This window comes from Miscanthus floridulus, chromosome 16 (assembly GCF_019320115.1).
Source record: "Miscanthus floridulus cultivar M001 chromosome 16, ASM1932011v1, whole genome shotgun sequence".
Classification (NCBI taxonomy): Eukaryota; Viridiplantae; Streptophyta; class Magnoliopsida; order Poales; family Poaceae; genus Miscanthus; species Miscanthus floridulus.
The window spans coordinates 20,316,684-20,337,184 of NC_089595.1; the positions used below are offsets into that span (position 1 = coordinate 20,316,684).

General features: G+C 44.0%; 1 long non-coding RNA gene and 1 pseudogene across 2 annotated transcripts; both read left to right on the forward strand.

Moving 5' to 3' along the window:
• Positions 1-917: 917 nt before the first annotated feature.
• Positions 918-20,113, forward strand: LOC136510381 (disease resistance RPP8-like protein 3; annotated as a pseudogene).
• Positions 4,023-7,146, forward strand: LOC136512621 (uncharacterized). 2 transcript variants are annotated; one of them, XR_010773167.1, is made up of 6 exons: positions 4,023-5,320; positions 5,656-5,763; positions 5,859-5,913; positions 6,212-6,360; positions 6,654-6,677; positions 6,787-7,146. It is a non-coding gene; the product is annotated as an uncharacterized lncRNA (long non-coding RNA). The 2 variants fall into 2 exon arrangements; XR_010773166.1 differs by lacking the exon at positions 6,654-6,677 and having other exon boundaries at positions 4,030-5,763; positions 6,787-7,145.
• Positions 20,114-20,501: the final 388 nt, after the last annotated feature.

Genomic DNA, 20,501 nt, shown 5'->3' on the forward strand with positions numbered 1-20,501 from the left:
GGGGAGGGCCATTTAAAAAAAACTCGACCTGCGAGGGGCAAGCCGCCCCCCGGGCATTAAACGTAAGAAGAAGGCCTTCTCACACAGGCCGAGAAAAACCCCGACACTGGGAGACGTAACCCGTGAGATGGACCGTCTCCTTTAAACCAGTGCTTTGGCACCCGGGACCGGCGATGGGATTTTTTTAACCCCCAGCCTGAAATTCGCTCCAGTGGGAGTCGAACTCAGGACCTGGAGGGTGCCGCCGGAGTGACTAGCATATCTCAGTTAACCAACTAGACTAGCCATCCTTTGGCGGGGAGGGCAATTTACGGGCTGCCAAGCTATCCCTTTCCTGCCAGTGGGTGCATGCAAACGCACCCGATGGGTGTAGCTCCCGAGCCCCTGGCCAATTCAGAGAGCCCTTCATGGCCTGTCGTGGGTCACACGACTCGGCTCGGTGCTTGGCTCGGTGCTAGTTCATCGCTCGGTGACCCACCCCCTCATGCTGCACGTTACGACGGCCAGGGCGCTCCGCGTGCTCGGGCTAAAGACCGCCGGTGGTCCCATCGCGCAAGACGACATAGTGTCCACGGAAGCACCACATCTCTCTCTTTAGTCTTAACATAAATCGTGTGTGTAGGGTAACTAAGAGAATATATTACTCCCTGACGAAACAAGGAAAGAAAAAGGTTTAGCACGCTAAGAGGCAAAGCATCGGCACGCAAGGTGGGAATCAGCTTCGCTTTGCCTTTGAGGTGCATGCTTGTACCGCTAGCGCACCGGATACGTTGTGACATTGTCTGTCCTAGCTTAGCCTCTCCTTATTATATATATAAACCTGTGTTCCTGAGTTGTTGTATAGTAACAATTAGTGGCTGAGTTCGATCGATCGATCGAGATCGAGCTCAAACATTCCCAGGCCCAGCCAGGCAGCCATGGAGTTCGCATTTGGGCTGACCAAGACGGTGGTTGAGGCGACCGTGAGCAAGGCCAAGTCGGCGATAGAGGAGGAGGAGAAGCTCAAGGAAGAGGTGCAGCACGACCTGGAGTTCATCACGGCCGAGTTCCAGATGATGCAGTCCTTCCTCAACAATGCCGGCAACAGGGATCGTGCCGGCGAAAGTGAAGTGGCGCGGACCTGGCTGAGGCTGCTCCGCGACCTAGCCTTCGACGTGGAGGATTGGGTCGAGTTCGTCGCCCACATGGACAAGGAGGGGCGACGGGGGCGTTGTGCCTCCGCATGCTGATGCAGGCCTGCCCGTGCCTGGCACAGTCGCAGGACCTGGACGTGGCGGCCGCCGCCGCCGAAATAAAGCTGCTCAAGGCCAGGGTCGAGAATGTAAGCCAGAGGAGCAAGCGCTATAACATCATCCCCAGCAGCGATTCCTCCTCGTCCGGCGCCGGCGGCTCCCGCTCCATCTCCAACAAGCCTGCTGCCACTGCCACTGCCATGCCGGCAGAGCAGATGGTGGCCGGCGCCGCCGTCAGCCCGTTGGCGTTCGGCATCCTTCGCAAGGCGTGGGAGGCCGCTGGGAAGCCATGTGCCATGCTCAACCTCCAGAAGATCATCGCCACTGACGGCGGCCATGAGCTCCAGGTCATCTCGGTTTGGGGAAGTACAGGAGGTGACCTTGGGATGACCAGCACTATCAGGGAGGCATACTGCGACACACACATCGGCCAAGAATTCAGAGCTCGCGCCTGGGTGAAGCTGGCGCATCCATTTAACCTCCACGACTTCCTCGACAGCTTGCTGACACAGCTTCTTCGCAAGAGCTCTCACCACCACGGAGATGGAGATGCAGCCGGAGTGGGCTTCCGGCCGGCAAGGGTAAGCACGGAAGACGACGACGACGGCCTCATGGGCCCTGTTCGCTTCTTGTCTAATCCGTCTTTTTCGGCTCGTTTTTTTAACCGGAACCGTATTTTTCTCTCACAACAAATCAGTCATAACAGTGTTTCGGTTTATTTTTTCAGCGAAGCGAACGGGCCGTCACTACCGGAAACAGAGACTTTGCCGAGTGCAAAATTCTTTGCCGAGTGTTAAAAATCGCGCACTCGGCAAAGACCTTCTTTGCCGAGTGCTGCACTCGGCAAAGAATTGCACTCGGCAAACAAGGGCACTCGGCAAAGGACTTCTTTGCCAAGTGCCAGACTCTCGGCAAAATCTCTACACTCGGCATAGGCTGCCCGCGAAAGGGTGTTCGGTCACGGCCTTCTTTGCCGAGTGCCTGCTGTTATGCACTCGGCAAAGATTTGATTTTTTTTTAAAAAAAAATTCTTTGCCGAGTGCCCCAGATCTGGCACTCGGCAAAGATTTAATTTTTTTAAAAAAATCCTTTGCCGAGTGTCTCAGATCTGGCACTCGGCAAAGAATTTTTTTTTAAAAAAATACTTTGCCGAGTGCGCCTGGCACGGCACTCGGCAAAGATTTAATTATTTTTTTATAATTTCTTTGCCGAGTGTTCCTGTGGATGCACTCGGCAAAGAGGAAATTTTTTTAAAAAAATTAAAACCCTCTTTGCCGAGTGCCTTATCCTGGCACTCGGCAAAGACACCCTTTGCCGAGTGCCATGCCCCGACACTCGGCAAAGTTTTTTTTGTTTTTTTGTTTTTGGCCTCCAATTTTTTGTGCAGCCCTTTTAAAGCACCAGGAACTCCTAGTTACAATTTAGGGATTTTTTGTGGCTTTTTTATATATTTAGTTACTTTATTTTGTTTACTTGAATTTTTCCGAAAAATAGAAATTTGAACTGCACGTGGTACGAATAATGGAATTTAATGATTCAAAAATTGATAGTCATGTTAGTGAGTGTTGTGAGAGGCCGTATCCAGGAACGGACCCGAAATTTCGGACATCTTGTTCACAAAACATGTCCGCGAAATTGCGTGTGAAGCATTTTTAAATTCTATAAAAAGAAAACGAAGTCCGAAAATCATGAAACTTGTTGAGATGTCGTGATATCATATGTGGAGGCTATGATAAAAATTTCAGAAGATTTCGTGCACGTTGTCACGTACGATGCTTACAAACCAGGACATCTCTACACGTGATACCTAATATCTGATGTAGAGATGTCCTGGTTTGTAAGCATCGTACGTGACAACGTGCATGAAATCTTCTGAAATTTTTATCATAGCCTCCACATATGATATCACGACATCTCAACAAGTTTCATGATTTTCGGACTTCGTTTGCTTTTTATAGAATTTAAAAACACTTCGCACGCAAGTTCGCGGTCATGTTTCGTGAACAAGATGTCCGAAATTTCGGGTCCGTTCCTGGATACGGCCTCACACTACACTCAGTAACATGACTATCATTTTTTGAATCATTAAATTCCATTATTCGTACCACGTGTAGTTCAAAATTATATTTTTCGAAAAAATTCAAGTAAATAAAATAAAGTAACTAAATATATCAAAAAGTCATAAAAAATCCCCAAATTCTAACTAGAAGTTCCTGGTGCTTTAAAAAGGCTGTACAAAAAATTTGGAGGCCAAAAACAAAAAAACATAAAAAACTTTGCCGAGTGCCGAGACATGGCACTCGGCAAAGGGGGTCTTTGCCGAGTGTCACGGATAAGGCACTCGGCAAAGTGGGTTTGGATTTTTTTTAAAAAATTTCCTCTTTGCCGAGTGTCTTCACAGGGCACTCGGTAAAGACATTTTAAAAAAAATTAAATCTTTGCCGAGTGCCGTGTCAGGGGCACTCGGCAAATTATTTTTTTTAAAAAAAACTTTGCCGAGTGTCAGATCTGGGACACTCGGCAAAGAAATTTTTTTAAAAAAAAATTAAATATTTGCCGAGTGCTAGATCTGAGACACTCGACAAAGAATTTTTTTTTAAAAAAAAATAAATCTTTGCCGAGTGCCTCCCTCATCCGCCACTCGGCAAAGGGGCGGTTGGGGGACTTAAACGATTTCGGCCGGCCGGGCAGTCAAGCAGACAGCCAGCCAGCCCCCACGCCCACGCCGGCCCGCCCCCGCCCCCGCGCCGCGCGCCGCGCCCACGCCGCCACCGCCCGCGAGCCCGCGCTGCCCGCGCCGCCCGGCCGCTTGCGCGCTCGGCCGCAGCCCCTCCCCGCGCCGCGCGACGGCGCCTGCCCCCGCCCCCGCCCCTGCCAGCCCTCGCCCCCACGGCCACGTGTGGCCGAGCGTGGCCAGCTCGCCCACGCCCGGAACCGCTCCAACTCCAAGGGAAACAACAGCAAGGCGCTCCTGCTCCCGCCGTCGCTGCTCGCCCGCTCCTGCGCCGGCGGCTCCGACCCCTACGCCTCCGTCGTCCCGGCCGAGTACGCCGCCGCCATGGACCCGCCGTCTAACCGCTGGAGGGTGCGTGTGCGCCGGACCCGGCGCCGGTCGCCCAGCAGGCTCGCCGAGTGGCTGTCCATGCTCAGCCTCTACCGCTCCTGCAAGCGCGCCGCCGCCTGCTTCGCCGCAAAGGCCAAGTCGCTGGCGGCCTGAGCGACTGAGGCCCGAGAGATAAGTCGTTGTTGCCCGCAATCTGCTGCAACTTCCAGTTCTCAGTCTCATCTCTGATCTCTCCCACTCCCAGCTCCCGTGTGTGTGCTGTGTTGACAGCAATATTGGTGTGCGTGATGCCGTTTGCATTTTGTGCGATGATAATTCACTGTAAATTACTCGAATTACTAGTATAAGTATTACAGTAAATAGGAGTATATGATTCCATTTGATATATATACATGTTGTATTTACAGTTGCCATGGTTCCTGCAGGTTATATTATAATTACTACTATATGATAATTGTTATTTGTGGGATCATAACACCATGGTTCCTGCAGGTTGCAAAATTTTCTTGTAACCCCTCAATATGTGCACCACAACTTGAAGCAGTTGAAATGATTATAAGTTTTCGTCTTAAAACACTATGTTCATTCAAATTCTCTAAGTTGATGTTTGAGGTTCAGGATTTTTTTAGATTTGTTTGCCAGCCAACATCAATTGCCACTATGTAAAAACTTTCATCATTGACGATAAATAAACTTAGAAAATGGTTACAACTTACAACTAAATATGATATAGGATAACCACATATGAAAGCAATATGTTTGATTGCTGTGATCTTCAATATAATTGGAGGTGAACAAAAGCTTCTGGTTAAAGATCAGCTTGTGACTAATCTTGATAGGTTTTGTCTGTGTGTTTTTGCCTTCCCTTTTGTGGGACATTGGTTGATTTTTGGGATCTAGAAAGAATAGCGGTATGTCAATGGTATCCATTAAATTTTTTGTTAGTGAACTTTGATTTTCTGAAAGTGCTACGTTTTCTGACATCTGGGATATCACCATCAAATTCAGCATCAGTTTGTTGCTGGTAAGCTCTTCCTCTTCTTCCAAAATAAAATGGAACTTCTTTAATGAACTTATGTCTTTTTAACTTATGTTCGTATTAATGTCATATATTGGTTTCCGTTATGGAAAATACATATAACTGGCCTCCCCCTGTTGACCTTCACAAAAAAAATATAGCTGGAAGAACTGTTAGCTGTAATTTTTTTTAAATGGTCTGGAGAAGTTGGATATGCTTCCGCTATCCGTGGAAGTAGTACTTGGTTCCTGAAAATCCTTTGTTATCTTAACTTCTTTGAGTCTTCTTCAAAAGTTTGAATAGTGATTTACAATTGCATTTGTGTTTCCATGTTTGTTCAGTTACCGAGTGGACCGGTGGGCTTTATGTTTCTCCCACTATGGCTGGAAGCAGGCCAGGTGGATTAATTGCGGGAGCTTGGACTGCTATGATGTCTCTCGGACTAAATGGTGACAAACTTATTCTGAAATTCCATCAGTGTGTAGTGGTGGCTTAGAATCAAATAGTACTTGTGATGTATACTCTTGCTTTTCTTGCTTTCCAGGCTACTTGGACAGTACAAGCCGTATCATGGAAGTTTCGAAGAAAATACAAAGAGGGTAAACTTGTTTGTTTGTTATGCCTGAACTCTGAACTATGACTACAAGACATAAGACAAACTCTGACTGTAGCTATGTTTTACCCATTTTTGTTTATTTATTTATTGTAACTTTTTAAATTGAAGTAGTATTCACGTAGATATTTATTTTCTACTAGTATGCATGGTCAAATGCCAAATTAATTAGCACACACTTGTAATATTTCTATACTAAGAATAGATGTGCTTCCTTTTGTTGTGACTGGATCATCAAAATGGATCACTGCTTAGCTGTGGGTAAAATTTTATGGCTTGTGCAGGATTGGAGAGATATCCCAGGGTTGTTTGTGATTGGGAAACCAGATATGACCGTTGTGGCGTTCGCCTCGGATGTTGTCGACATATTTGAGGTGAACGACATAATGTCATCAAAAGGTTGGCATCTCAATGCTCTGCAGAGACCTAACAGGTAAATCTTGGCTTCAGGCAAACAATTGTATTGTACTCCCTCCTTTCCAAATTATTAGAGATTTTTGCTTTTCCACATACATAGCTTTTTATATGCACTTAGATATACATAATAAAAACAGTGTATCTAGAAAAACAAAAAAAGTCTTATAATTTGGAATGGAGGGAGTCCCTTCACCCCAGCAGCCATTGGTGCTATTTGCATTCTCGGCTAGTCTGACAATCCTTACCGGTTTCAATTTGCACATTTGTGTGACCCTTCAACACACGACTATTTATGACCAATTCCTGAAGGATCTGCAATATTCTGTGAACACTGTGAGTTGCTCAGCACGTGTTATGTTATGTCGCCTAATGGCTATTATTACCCTGATCCATTCCATCGCTAGGAAAGGCTATGTTTTCTTATGACGTTTGGCGTTGGCAGGTGAAAGCAAACCCAGGCCCTATTAGCGGTGGAATGGCTCCTATCTACGGCGCCGCAGGGAAGATGCCAGACAGAGGCACGGTGAAGGAGCTGCTTGTGGAGTTCATGGACAGCTCTTGCTGAACTGATTATGGCTTGTGAAAAACAGTTGCAGTGCTGTGATTTGTTTGCCTAGGTATACAAAGTTATCATAGGAAAGAGGGGAAAGTCATTGAGGCGATACAACCACATGTATTAAGTATTAACGATTATTAGAAGAAGTGTATCCGTATGATTGTATATCAATATCAGAGCATGCAGGTTTCAAAAAAATAATCAGAGCATGCATATGCAATGTACCACAAGGCTTACAAACGTATATGTTCCTATAAAACATCATTTCAGGGGATAATAATAATAATAAACGTATCTGTGCTTGGAAAACCATTTTTCCAGCTTTGCCGAGCGCTGTGACCATGGCACTCGGTAAAAAAAAAATTAAAAAAAAATTCAAACTTTGCCGAGTGCCGGCCAGAGGGCACTCGGCAAAGATTTTTTTAAAAAAAAAATCAAACTTTGCCGAGCGCCGGACAAGGGGCACTCGGCAAATAATTTTTTTTTTAAAAAAACAAAAAATCTTTGCCGAGTGCCTGAAGGGTTGGCACTCGGCAAAGAAATTTTGTAAAAAAAATAAAAAATCTTTGCCGAGTGCCTGCAGGGTTGACACTCGGCAAAGAATTTTTTTTAAAAAAAATAAAAAATCTTTGCCGAGTGCCTGCAGGGTTGGCACTCGGCAAAGAATTTTTTTAAAAAAATATATAAAATCTTTGCCGAGTGTCTGCAGGGTTGACACTCGGCAAAGTGACTGTCAACGGGGCCGACGCCGTGACGGTTGCTTTTCTTTGCCGAGTGTCCCCGGGGCACTCGGCAAAGCCTTTGCCGAGTGCCCGATAAAAGACACTCGGTAAAGAGGACTTTGCCGATCAATTTTTTTGCCGTGTGTTCTTTGTCGAGTACCGCACTCGGCAAAGGCTTTGCCGAGTGCAATTTGGCCTTTGCCGAGTGCCTCAGACACTCGGCAAAGAACCTGAATCCAGTAGTGCGTGAAGCAACTACTCATGAAGGAGAAGTATCTCGTCGTCCTCGAAGATGTGTCCACTGTGGTACAGTGGGATGCCATCAAAATGTACCTGCCGGACTGTAAGAACGGCAGCCGGATCGTCGTATCTACCCATGACATAGGGATGGCATTTATGTGCACCGGCATGCCCTACCTAGTGTCGGAGCTCAGGCGGTTTCCTGATGGCCATTCTCTCTGCGCCTTCTTCAGAAAGGTAAACCTGCAGGCACAATATACATAAATTGCTACTTCCAGAAATGTAATATATTATACTACTCTCTCTGCCATTGTTTACTCTTTTTTTTCGATATCCAGACACTCACAAGTCACGAGACACGCACACTCACCACTATGAACACACATATACAAACAGGGACAAAGCCGGCATTTGACCATAGGGGGGGGGGGGGGGGCATTTTGGTATACCAATGATAACCACATATGATAAAATATGCGTGCATTCATACACATATAAGTATATTGAGTTAGGAAGAGTATAAATAATAACCAAATCAATATTTGTTTTGCGATACAAAAGAAAGTTAAAAGTCTAAAATGATAATGAAAATTATAGCAAAAGAAAAAAAAATAACCCTAAGTCTCTAATCTCTACCCAACTAATATAATTCATAGAAAAAAAATCATTGTAATAACTGGAATAAAAGAGAGGGGAAAGATAAAGCACTAATAATTAACGTCATAACTAGCTAATTGCTCGTATATTATGCAGATCAACTAAGATATTGTGTAGGAAAAACTATAACAATAATAACAAGAATAAAATAGAGGGAGAAGATAACACAAATATTAGACATAAATCATATAGATATCAATAAAGACTAACACAAAGAAGAGATGATAAATAAATACAACACTAATTAGTAATTTTTATTAGCTAATTAAGGGGTTATGTAGTGGGACACTAGGGAGGTTGGGGGTGTGTGGGCCCCCCTGGCCCCCCTTCCCTCCATCCCTGCATACAAACCCCACCCCTATGAGCATCTTCGAAGACTGGGCCGATAAATCCTTGAAAATCATAGCATGAGCCTCTTTTATATATATATATATATTACATATACACTATTTTTTTACTGTATTTTTAGACAAGAAAACAAAATTCCAGCATCTACCATCCAAAAATGGTACACTATTTTTTGACTGTATAAGTTGATAGTTTGATAACAAATAATTAGTAGTTGAATTACTTGTGTTTGTTTCTCTATCGATCGACTTGTCCTCCTACACGGATTAGAATCTTAGAACGTATAAGTCCGTGGATATGTTTAGTACCTAACACTAATTAAAATTGCTTCTCTCTACCCTAGTACCTAACACTAATTAAAACTGCTTCTCTCTACCCCCTCCCCTCTTTCTAACACAATATCATCAAGTCAGATGATCTATAATGTCTGTTCGCTTGTGATAAATTTATAAATATTTAACTTATATGCTTTTATAACCTATATCCATTCGTTTGCATTGCACATCCTATTTGTCCAGTGAAAACATTAGACTAAGTTATATCAGCTCTTGTTGCAAGCCATATGTTGTACATGACGTCACATATCCAAATTTAGGCTTTGAATTTTTTAATATTATTAGTACAGTAACTTTTTTATTCAAATGTTAAGTTGAAACTATATGAATTGTTTATTGTACCATACATTCAAGACTGTCATTTTGTATTTTATTAAATAAAAAATATTATGGGCCCTAAATTGCACTCTTAGCTACTACTTTGGCATCAGTAGCCATCAGTAGCTAAGAGTAACAAGAGCTAAGCGCAACAACGAAGTAATGCTACTGGATGCAAACTCACAAAGAAAATGCACTACGTCTCTCCAATCTCACTTTAGATTAATAACAAGTCAAGCAAGGTGAGTGGAGTTGCGTTTTGAACTTTTGATCACTAAGGATGCACAAGTATCAGCAAGGGTGCCAAAAAGTCGTCACAAAATGGCTGGCCACCCTTCTATTTATAAGCCACTCAAAGAGACTAGGTGGGGTTTCTGCAGGGTCACCGGAAAACTCTAGTGACCACCAAAGAATGGATTTTGCTATCCAATGGTTATCCAACAGATATATTCAAACGGTCATATACGGCCTGTTCGCTGGTTGGTTTCTGGGCTGGTTTGGACTGGCTGGTGCTGGTTTGTTGTGAGAGAAAAATACTGTTGGCCGGCTGGTTTGGGCTGGCTGAAACCAACAAGCGAACAGGGTGATAGCCGTTGGAGTACCCTTTACTCTAGTGCCTCTCCACTCCACCTCAGCGCTCTCGGGAAATCAATAGCAAAGGAACACCCCATGAGTACTTCCTCCAGTGCTCCCCCAGAGACACCACCAGAGAAATTCAGTGGGTCTGGGAGCTTACTGGATAGAAGTCCCGTAAGGTTCTGGACACCACCGGAAAAGTCTGGAATCCCAACCTCTACACCGAAGAATGTGTTGCCTCTGTTTGAATTTTCCTACATCACTCCGATCGCCACCACGTGTCCATCCAACCTGGGAGCCTAAGCTCCGGTGGTACTGCCCTAGGGGCACCCGAGAAATCCGATGACCCACCAGCCAATACATTAAGTCATTTTTTCGCGGGGCCTATAGTGGAGCCTTTGGGGCTGTTCGGCTGGCTGGCCAGCCACCTCATGAAATCATTGTTCACGTCCTGTCAGAACAGTATTTTCCTCTCACAACAATCAGCCGGAACAGTATTTTTCAGTCCTGCCGAACAGGCCCTTTGCTCCGGTGCTTCCCCACCAGGGGCAACGGATAAATCTGATGAGTGCAGAGGCCCTATGCTAAGCCCTTCTCTCAAATGCTTTCCAAACTTTGTTGACTCTAAATGTGTTCCACAAGAACACTAACACCTTAAGTATTTGAGTTAGCATTTTCAGAATATTTCCAAACCACTTGCTTCATCACCATGTCACTAGGTCGACTAATGCATATGCAAAGTGAGTTCAAACCTAGTGGCACAAGATAACCGTAGTTACTTTAGAGATCCCCTTTTAGTAGCATGGCTATTTATATTTAAACCCGACCGTACACTCTATTGCACATTGGCCGGTGAAGCAAAACCCCTATTATTGCATATACCTTTGCCTTCGGGCTTGTTTCCATCTCCTCTTCTCTCCAATGTTGAGCACTTTTGTTGTAGTAAGCATCATCTTCACCATCTCCTAGTCTTGCTCAATTCCAAGTGTTTGACCTTGCATAATCATCTCATTGAAAACATTAGTCCACTAGTTGTCACTCAATTACTAAAACCAAACTAAGGCTTTCAACACGTCTCAGAAAGATTAATGCGGATCGTTTTAGATTATTTTCTAACCGCAAAGGTTACTCTATATTATTTTTCATAATGGCATATGGGTAACTTAGATGAAGATAATGGGGTTTGCTTTGTTATTTTTATAATGACATATGTGAGACACCGATTTATGGGTTTACTTTAATTTAGATTTTTTCTAGTGTGTATTGTGAGGATTAACGTTGATGCTCCAAAAAGATTCTCCAATTAGTAATAGTATGGTATGGATTTATCATCACTAAAAATTGGATCCTTATGTGTTACCTCTGCCCAAAGATTGGGTTCCATGAAATTTACTCTGCGAAAAACACACGTTCATTATTCTAAAAAATTATCAAAACAGTTATAGTAACAGGAAAAGGCATGTTGTAGTACATAAAAACACAATTAATTGAGTGTACTTGGAGAGATAAAAAAGAAGTGAGATCGTTGGTTTTGAGTAATGCTGTTCTGATTGTACATGTAAGTTTTGATAAATAATTTCTAGCTGAACTTGGTCCATGTACATCCATTTTTTGAAATCAATATGGCCACTTGGAAAAAGGAAAGGAAATATTTGCACATGCCAAAGTCTTTTTGGAGTGTGGGTGTGGGGGGGGGGGGGGGGGGGGGGGGGGGGGGTTAAAAAAGTAGAACTTTGAGCATATAAATGCATGCATATGGGCATACTTTTTTATTTGAGTTGGTCCATTATAGCATGTTTTACAAATGCATGATGCATCATGTATTCATGTGAAATTGGGTGTGTGTGATGTTATGTTATTAATTCAAGGCACTCCTTGCAGATTTACTTTCTTTGCTATGCATCATCTCGGGTTACTTTCTTACTTGCAGGCACGGGAGAGTCCCATTGACATCAACAAATTTATACAGGCAATAACATGTCCAAGTGTCGTCTCTGTGTGGGGTAGATCTCGCACCAAATCTATCGTTGTCGACACAGTTTACCGCGACATAATAATGCTGCATAATAATAAGCAGGAAGAAGAACACGACGGCAGACTGATGAAATTCAAATTTGAAACGTATGGATGGGTCCACGTGCCGGATTGTTGGTTCGATTTGAGGCTCATATCTCGGCAGTTATATCTTGATCTTTGTTCATATGGTGGTTCAGCATACAATGATGAAACCAAGCATGCTAATGAGACAGTCGATGCTATAGAAGAGGCAGCCCTAATTCAGAAGTGCTGTGAGTTTCTGCGTGAAAAGGACTGCCTCGTTGTTATTGACGGTCTGCGGTACACAAAGGACTGGGATTTGTTCAGAAACACGTTCTTATCTAAGCCTATAAAAGGCTGCATCATTATCATTACAAATGAAGAAAATGTTGCAAAACATTGTGCAGATTCTAAAGATCGAGTGTTCAACATCAAAGGCGATCCAGAAGCCAGCGCAGCCGAGGTAAATATATTGCCTGTCATCCCAATGTTTATTAATTTTTCCTAATACACACGTACAGTATAAGTATGATGATTCCATCCTGGATTGCACTCTAACTCTCTAAATAAACTCTCTAGATTTTCTCCATCAGAAAGGAAAAGGCACGTACCTGGACTAAGACAGCTGAAATTGTTGAGAGCAATCAACGACTGGCTTTAGGCTTTTCCATGCTTCTAAAAGATCCTGGTGTTGTGTCGGTTTGGGGTGTTACTGGTGTTGGCAAGAAATACCTGGTCAGAACAAGCTATTACCATCATATGCTTCGTTCATGGGGGCAGCTGTTCACAGTCAACAGCCAACCTATATGGTTGGACATTCGAAAGGAAGAAAATCATGGAGACGAATTCACCGCATTCAGCTGGGTCAATGTACCGTGTCCATTCAGTTTGATGAGATTCTCTCGGCTCTTGCTGATGGATTTCTATTCAGATGACCTTCAAGCCATGGAAGCTGCTGCAGTTGGCATCATGCAAGGCCAAGACCTATATGAAGAGTGTCGCAAGATTCTGCGCGCGAAGAAATATTTCGTTGTCATTGACGGGCTACAGTCCACGAATGAATGGGACACGATAAAGCAGGAATTCTTCCCCCGAGGCGTTGATGGTTGTGTTGTTGTCATTACACATGAAGCAAAGGTGGCCAGGCATTGTCAAGTTGATGAAGCACGACGAGTCAACGTCAGAGCCTTTCAAGCTGATGAAGCCCGTAATCTCTTCATGAAGGTTCGTTGTTTACCATCCTGGCTTATTGTAGTTATCTATAGTAGTTCTAGCAGTCGAGCTAATAATTTCCTTTCCTTTTTGCATCCATGCATGTGAGTAAAAAATATAAGTCTCTCTTAACATTTTATAGATGTATATATGTCAGCTAATTATTTATTTTGACATTTTATAATAATAAGTGATTCTGCCAATTGAAAAAAAAATTATACATGTTTCTCTCTGAGAACGGGAGAATCACTACCAAATGGTCTAGGGACGATTCAGAGACAGAAACAAAATCGTTTTAGGGATTCTACTAGAAACCATTGAAACCTATTTGTTGTTTAGAACCAAATCCTAGAAACATTTCTTCGAGAAACTAAATCCCCATCAACAAGCTGAGCTAGCGCATCCAACGTTTTTGATATAGGAAATATACTATTTTACAATTTAATTCAGTCCAGTTTTCAATCTTCAACTAGAAAATTGTTCCTTTTCGCTGGCAACTAGTAAAACCATCACAACCTTTGCTCAAATTTAGGGTTGTTTTGGGTAGTGTGGCACTAATATGGCGACATGGCTAAGGATAAAAAAGTTTTTCATAGTTAATCCACATATGTCTAAGAAACATAAAAATTGCACACACATTAAAGAGTATGTATAACCTGAATATAATTTTATATTTAAGATAAAGTATATGTTTCTTACAAAAAAATAAACTAAGATAAAAGATAATGTCTATTACTCAAACTTTAATTACCTCTAGAGAAAATTGATTTATGTTTTTATTACTCATATATGCATTTGTTAGTCTTGTTAGAATTGTTTAAAGAATTATGCTAATTTTCTAAATTAAGCCATGGTTTCCTACATTTGGTAGTAATTAGTATTCACTTTAAAGTGTTTCATAAATGTTCGGTTTCATTTAGGATTATTCAGAACCTAATAAATTTGGTATATAGAGTAGATTAAAGTTCCATTAGCATGATAAAAGAGTATAGTTTAGGGTTTACATGCTCACATTTTGTTCTACATCATTTTACATATAAAATTTTTACTTGGGTTACAAAATGGACTATCTTATTTTTTTTCCTTATATGAATTTTTAAAATTTAAATACTAATTCAGTCGTTGGTCACATGTCACCAAATTTCTTTAAATTTGAGAGAATGGTGAAAAATTAATGTCACATGCTATGCTACCTAAAATATGTTATGTCTGAGAGTGCTTAACCATCTAGCATTCGCTAAGATCGTAACAACATGTAGATCGAATATCTAGGTACATAAATGATAAGCATCCCCAAAACGTTATCATTTATCATGTCCCCCAAGTGTAAGGTACTTGTGGATCATAAAGGACCCACAAAATATTAAAGGAAGATACGATCGAGGCAGGTTAAATTTTAATATTTGTTACAGTGTGGCCCCACTTGATCTAGACTACTCCCTCTATTTATAAATATATAATGTTTAGGCCAACCTAATTACCTTGCCATAAACATCATATATTAAAAAAATATTTCCTCCATTCCAAATTATAAGTCATTCCAACTTTCTTGAAGAGTCAAAGCATCTCAAGTTTGACCAAATTTATATATTAAAATAATAATATTTATGATATCAACTAAGTATCATTAGATTCTTCATTAATTATATTTTCATAGTATACCTATTTGATGTCATAAATGTTTGTAATTATTTCTATAATTTTAGTAAACTTGAGATATTTTGACTCTCCAAAAAAATTAGAATGACTTATAATTTGGAATGGAGGGAGTATATAAGAGGGCAAGGGGTATGACCAATAGGGGCAAATCTAGGGTGGGGGCTGCGTGGTCCAGCCACCTACTACTTTACTTTGGCATTTTTCTATAAAATATAACATATGTGAGTAATTTAGATGCAAATTTAGAGGTTATTTTATCTTATTTTGATAATGACAAATGTGGGTATTTTAGACCTCGATTTGAGAATTTCTTTATGTTCCTTTTGTAATGGCATATGATTGTGATCCAAATGTAAATTTATTTGTTATTTTTAAATTATCTTTCAAAAATGGCATTGTGGGTTTGGATGCCAATTTATGGGTTCTTTAAGTTACTTTTATAATGGGAGTGATTTTGTTCCTAGTTTAAGGGATTACCTTAAATTGTTTTCATAATGGTGGGTGGTTGTAATTTAGATGCCAATTTTTCATGTTAAAATGCTCGATTAAGTTCTTACAATGGGAGAGAGACGATGGTAGGAGAGAGCTAGCAAAGTGATCTAGGGTTTCATCGACCCCCTCCCCCCTCTACATGAGCCTCTGGCCAACCTTGTGCACCGGAAGGCCCTGGGGAGTACAAGGAGAGTGGGTTCGTAGAGGTTTTCTAGGGTTTCACATCCTTAATCCTCGGTTGGTGGCGGCAGCGAGCGTCGTTCCTCGTCTTTGGTTATGGCCGACGGTAAACACCCTACTCCAAAATCTACTTAAATGGTAGCGATGGCGAGCGTTGTTCCTCGTCTTTGGTTATGGCCGACAGTAATCAGCCTACTCCAAAATCTACTTAAATGGCCTAGCTCCGCACATGGAACGGGACCGCATACGCGTAGCACATCTCTTACACTTCCGTCCATGCTTCGTGTAAAAGGGTTAACCTGAAGGTGCTGCATTTGGAACGACAAGGATTATAAGCTGGCTCTAACCCTCCTAAACTTCCAAGATGGTACTAAACCCACCAACAACACTCCACATATGCAACATGGGTCAACAATACAACTACTAGAAGCTTTTAAATGGTCTGGGGGTGTTACATTGATCCTCTTAAGGGTTGACGCCCTCGGTAGCTCACCACATACGCAGCAGATGCTCAAAACCACCTCTTGGTACACCCCTCCATATAGATGTCCAGACAGGCTAGGCCCGCCGTGCCCTGGCACGGGCCCGACCACGGTCGGCCTCGTGCCCGTGCCTGGGCCACCACACCGACACGTAGTGCCAGCCTGGGCACGGCACAATTTTTGGGCCGGCACAATGCGACCCAGTTATTTCTGACTGTTGGATTTTCTTTGGATGAATCGCAGCCGTTGGGTTACAAACCCTAGCTATAAAACCAATTCCCAAACACCTATGAGTTCCCCGTCTCACAACGTCACTCCCCTATCTGACTCCCTCCTTCCCTCCTGCGGCTTCGGCCGCCGCTCCCGTTTCTCCACTCCCTCCTGATGCATCTCCTCACGGCTTCCTTCAACAGCGATGGCACAGAGCATTGCAGTGGCTCTGGGACCGACGAGACGCAGTGGCTGCGGCGCCGATGGCGCGGCACAGCAGCGATTCATTTGCTCCCCAGGTCGACGGCGGCGTGGAACGCGACGACAGCGCGCGGAGCAATGACAGCGCGCGGCGGGCCAGGGCCGAGACGGGCACTATGGACCGCCGTGCCCAGTGGCATGGCACAACACGGTTCAAAGTGTCGTGCCTATGCCGCGACCTAGGCATGGTGGCATGACACAACATGACGGCGTTGCCGTGCCTGGTAGTATCGTGCCTTGTCGTGCCATGCCAAACCGTGCTAGGGCCGGGCCACTTGTTTGGACATCTATACCTCTCCGCGGACACATGCAACAAGGGTTGATGCTCTGAATACCATATGTAAACACCCCATGTCCAAAATCTACTTATATGGCCCAGCTCCGCACATGGAACAGGTCTGCATACGCGTAGCACCTCTCTTACACTTTTATCCTCGCTTTTGAACCTCTTTTACACTTTCATCCTCGCTTCGTGTAAAAGGGTTAACCCAGATGTGCTACATTTGAAATGACAAGGATTATAAGCTGGTTGTCACCCTACTAAACTTCCAAGCTGGTATTAAACTCACCAATCACACTCCACATGGGCCAACAACACAACTACTATAGGCTTCTAACGGGCTAGGGTGTTACACCGACAGCGTTAAACCATTTTTGACACCCTCTGCAGGAGCCTGGAGGTCATTGTTAGAAACCGGAGTTGTTGTTGTGCCTTACCTAAGCTCCTCATCCTCGTGGCATCCGTTGCACAGCAAGGACGTGGCAGCATATAGGGAGAGGTTGACCATCGGGCTCGGGGCACACCGATGAAGTGGCCACGCACCGTCCTTGTCGCATTGCGTCGTGCCCCGGGCGTGACATAACCTCGCAAGGGCGCGGGGACAGAGCTCCGGTAGGGCCCGACGCCCTGTGACTCAGCCCGCGTGTCGAGGAAGATTCCTCACATCAGTCAAGGCGAGAAGCTCGGCTAGGGTAGTACAGCGGTGGTCATGGCCATCCTTGGCCTGCTGCCACCTTCCAAGATCGGGAACTTCCTGGGCTTCACCAAGCCCCTAGACGCGGGAGACTTGGTCGTGGCCCTTCTCCTTAAGCCTACTTCTCGGAGGCCTGGGCCTCTTATCGGGGTGGGCCATCTCAGGCCCAGCAAGCTTTCGCAATAGTCCATAGTGTGTGTGCGAGCGCACACGACGAGTGTAGCCCCCCGAGCCCCTGGCTGATTAAGATTGTCAGTGAGGGGGTTAATCGCACTGTCATGGCGCTAATTCGAGGATTTTGGTAACCTCCTGTTAGGTACTCAAAAGTAAGGCAGTAGCCATTATTATTTATATGCACCATCTAAATCTGGACGTTGAGACTAGGGCCACACTATGCTTATAAGATCCTAAAGATTATTATACTAGCTAGAAAAAAGAGGAGTTACCTTAATTCTACAAATAATTTCAATATTGAAGTTACCATCATTTCCAAATTGAATTTGTACATATCTGCAAAGTGATTTATTTCTGAATTGTAGGTTGTGTGGAAGAATAAGCAACTGAATCGGGATGAGATGAAACTTTCTAAACGTATCTTGTCCAAGTGTGGCGGGCTCCCAAAAATAATATATGCTATAGGAGAATACTGCAGCAGGTTATCCACATATCAGTTGAAGCATATAAATGATGACTTTATGGGCAGTTTGGAGAGCAACGACCAAGAATTCCATAGGCTAAGGGGTCTATTTTCAAGGATGAAGAACTACTTTGATTATGCTTTCGAAGATACACTGAAGCCATGCATCTTCTATCTGTCAATCTTCCCAGTAGACCACAACATCAGGCGGAGGCGTTTGCTAAGGCGGTGGATTGCAGAGGGTTACTGCAGGGACAAAGCTTCTACAGCTGTAGAGGAGGAGGGGAAAATGTTGTTGTCCGAGCTCATCAAATTGAGCATAATCCAGGAACAGCATACACCACGCAAGATCCTTGAACTCAACGGTTTCTTCCGTGAATACCTCGTCTCAAGGCCAATGGAAGGTAACCTTGTTTTCACGCTGAAAGGGAAATGCAGCGTGAACTCACAACGCGCGGGACAACACCTGACTATAAGGAGCAACTGGGACAGAGACAAGATTGTCTTTGAGAACATCAACTTCTCACGGCTTCGGTCTCTGACAGTGTCTGGGGAGTGGAGGTCATTCTTCGTCTCCGTCAATAACAACATGAGGTTGCTTCGGGTGCTGGATCTGGAGAACTCGTCAGGTGTGACAGATGATGACCTTGAGCAGATTGTGAAGCTACTGCGTCGGCTTAAATTCCTCTCCCTGCGAGGATGCAGGGAGCTCACATGTCTGCCGGATTCATTGGGTGGCCTGAGGCAGCTTCATACTTTGGATATCAGATACACTTCCATACTTGTGCTGCCGCTTGTTATCATCAAGCTGGAGAAGCTGCAATACATCAATGCTGGCACCACTGAACCATGGGATCTGACAAGCCCACCAGAAGCAGCAAGTGAAGACCGGGCATCAACATCACCAGAAGAACAGAGTCTACAAGTACCAGCGGCAGATGAGGCTGGGACGACATCAACACCACCGTCGTGGAGCAGCAGGGCACGTCAGTTGGTCTCTGGCCGCTGTTTGGCAGCCAACAAGTTCCACAGGCACCGGCAAGCTAGGGCTCATCATGATGGCAGTATCAAGGTCCCTGCAGGGATTGGGAAGCTGACGGCCTTACAGGCCCTCGGTGTTGTCAATGTGAGTGGCGCAGGCAGGAAGGCTGTCTCCAAAGAACTAAAGAAGCTCACCCAGCTGCGTAAGCTCAGGGTGTCTGGCATCAGCAAGGAAAACTATCAGGAGTTGTTTTCTGCCATCTCAGGTCATGCCCATCTGGAGTCCTTGTCAGTGCGACTTGAAAAGGATCAGGAGGGTGATTTTTGCTGTTTGGATGGCATCTCCGAGCACCAGAGGCCTAGGTACCTGAAGAGCCTGAAGATGTATGGGCATGTCCACAAATTGCCCACCTGGATGAAGCAGCTTGACCGTCTCAGTAAGGTTGATCTTGAGATGACCATAACAGAGCAACAGGGCACATGTTTCTATGAGCAATTGCCAACTCAAATTATCCAAGGACGTATCAGTGTCAAGGCAGTCGAAATGGGTCAAGTCAATTTTGGGGCTCCAGAGGACTCTCGTCGTTATCCCTACTGGAACAAACAATTCCAGGTCTTCAAGATCGACTGCACCTCCAGGTTACAGGTGACTTTTACAGATGATTACATAACACGCTTTGTTGAGCTGCTTGTGGTTCACTTCTCTAGTGGGTCGTCCTTGACGATTTCTGGGCTAGAGCATCTAGATAAGCTCAAGGAAGTGTGGCTCAAGGGTTCCTACAGATTAGAACTCTGGCAACAGTTGAAGCAGCAACTTTCCAAGCATCCTAACAAACCTGTCTTGAAGCCGGAGCAACCACTGTTCGTTTGCTGGCCCGCCCTTCTCTGCTAGTAGCCAAGCCAAGCTCCCAAATCATGCTTGCTTCTTTCATTTATTTGTAATAATGAGAAATAGTGTGTGTTTGTGTGCCCTGTATATATTCCTCTTTTGTGTCTTAGGCTGCCTTCATCCCCCTTTGTTATTATTTATTATTCGTGCTATTGCTACTTGCCAAAGGAACTATAAGAACCTGTATTGTTGTCTTTGTGTTTGCTTGTTTTCATATCATGTTATTTTTTCTTTTCATTCCGTAACACATTCTCTATATATATTCTGGGATGAGCCATGAATCCATGATTCCACTGCAACCATCAGACATTCATGCTCCCCATCCCTCTATCTTTGTTCCGCTAGCAGTCCTACCTCTCGTACAACTTAAATCTGGTATTTGTGCTAAAAA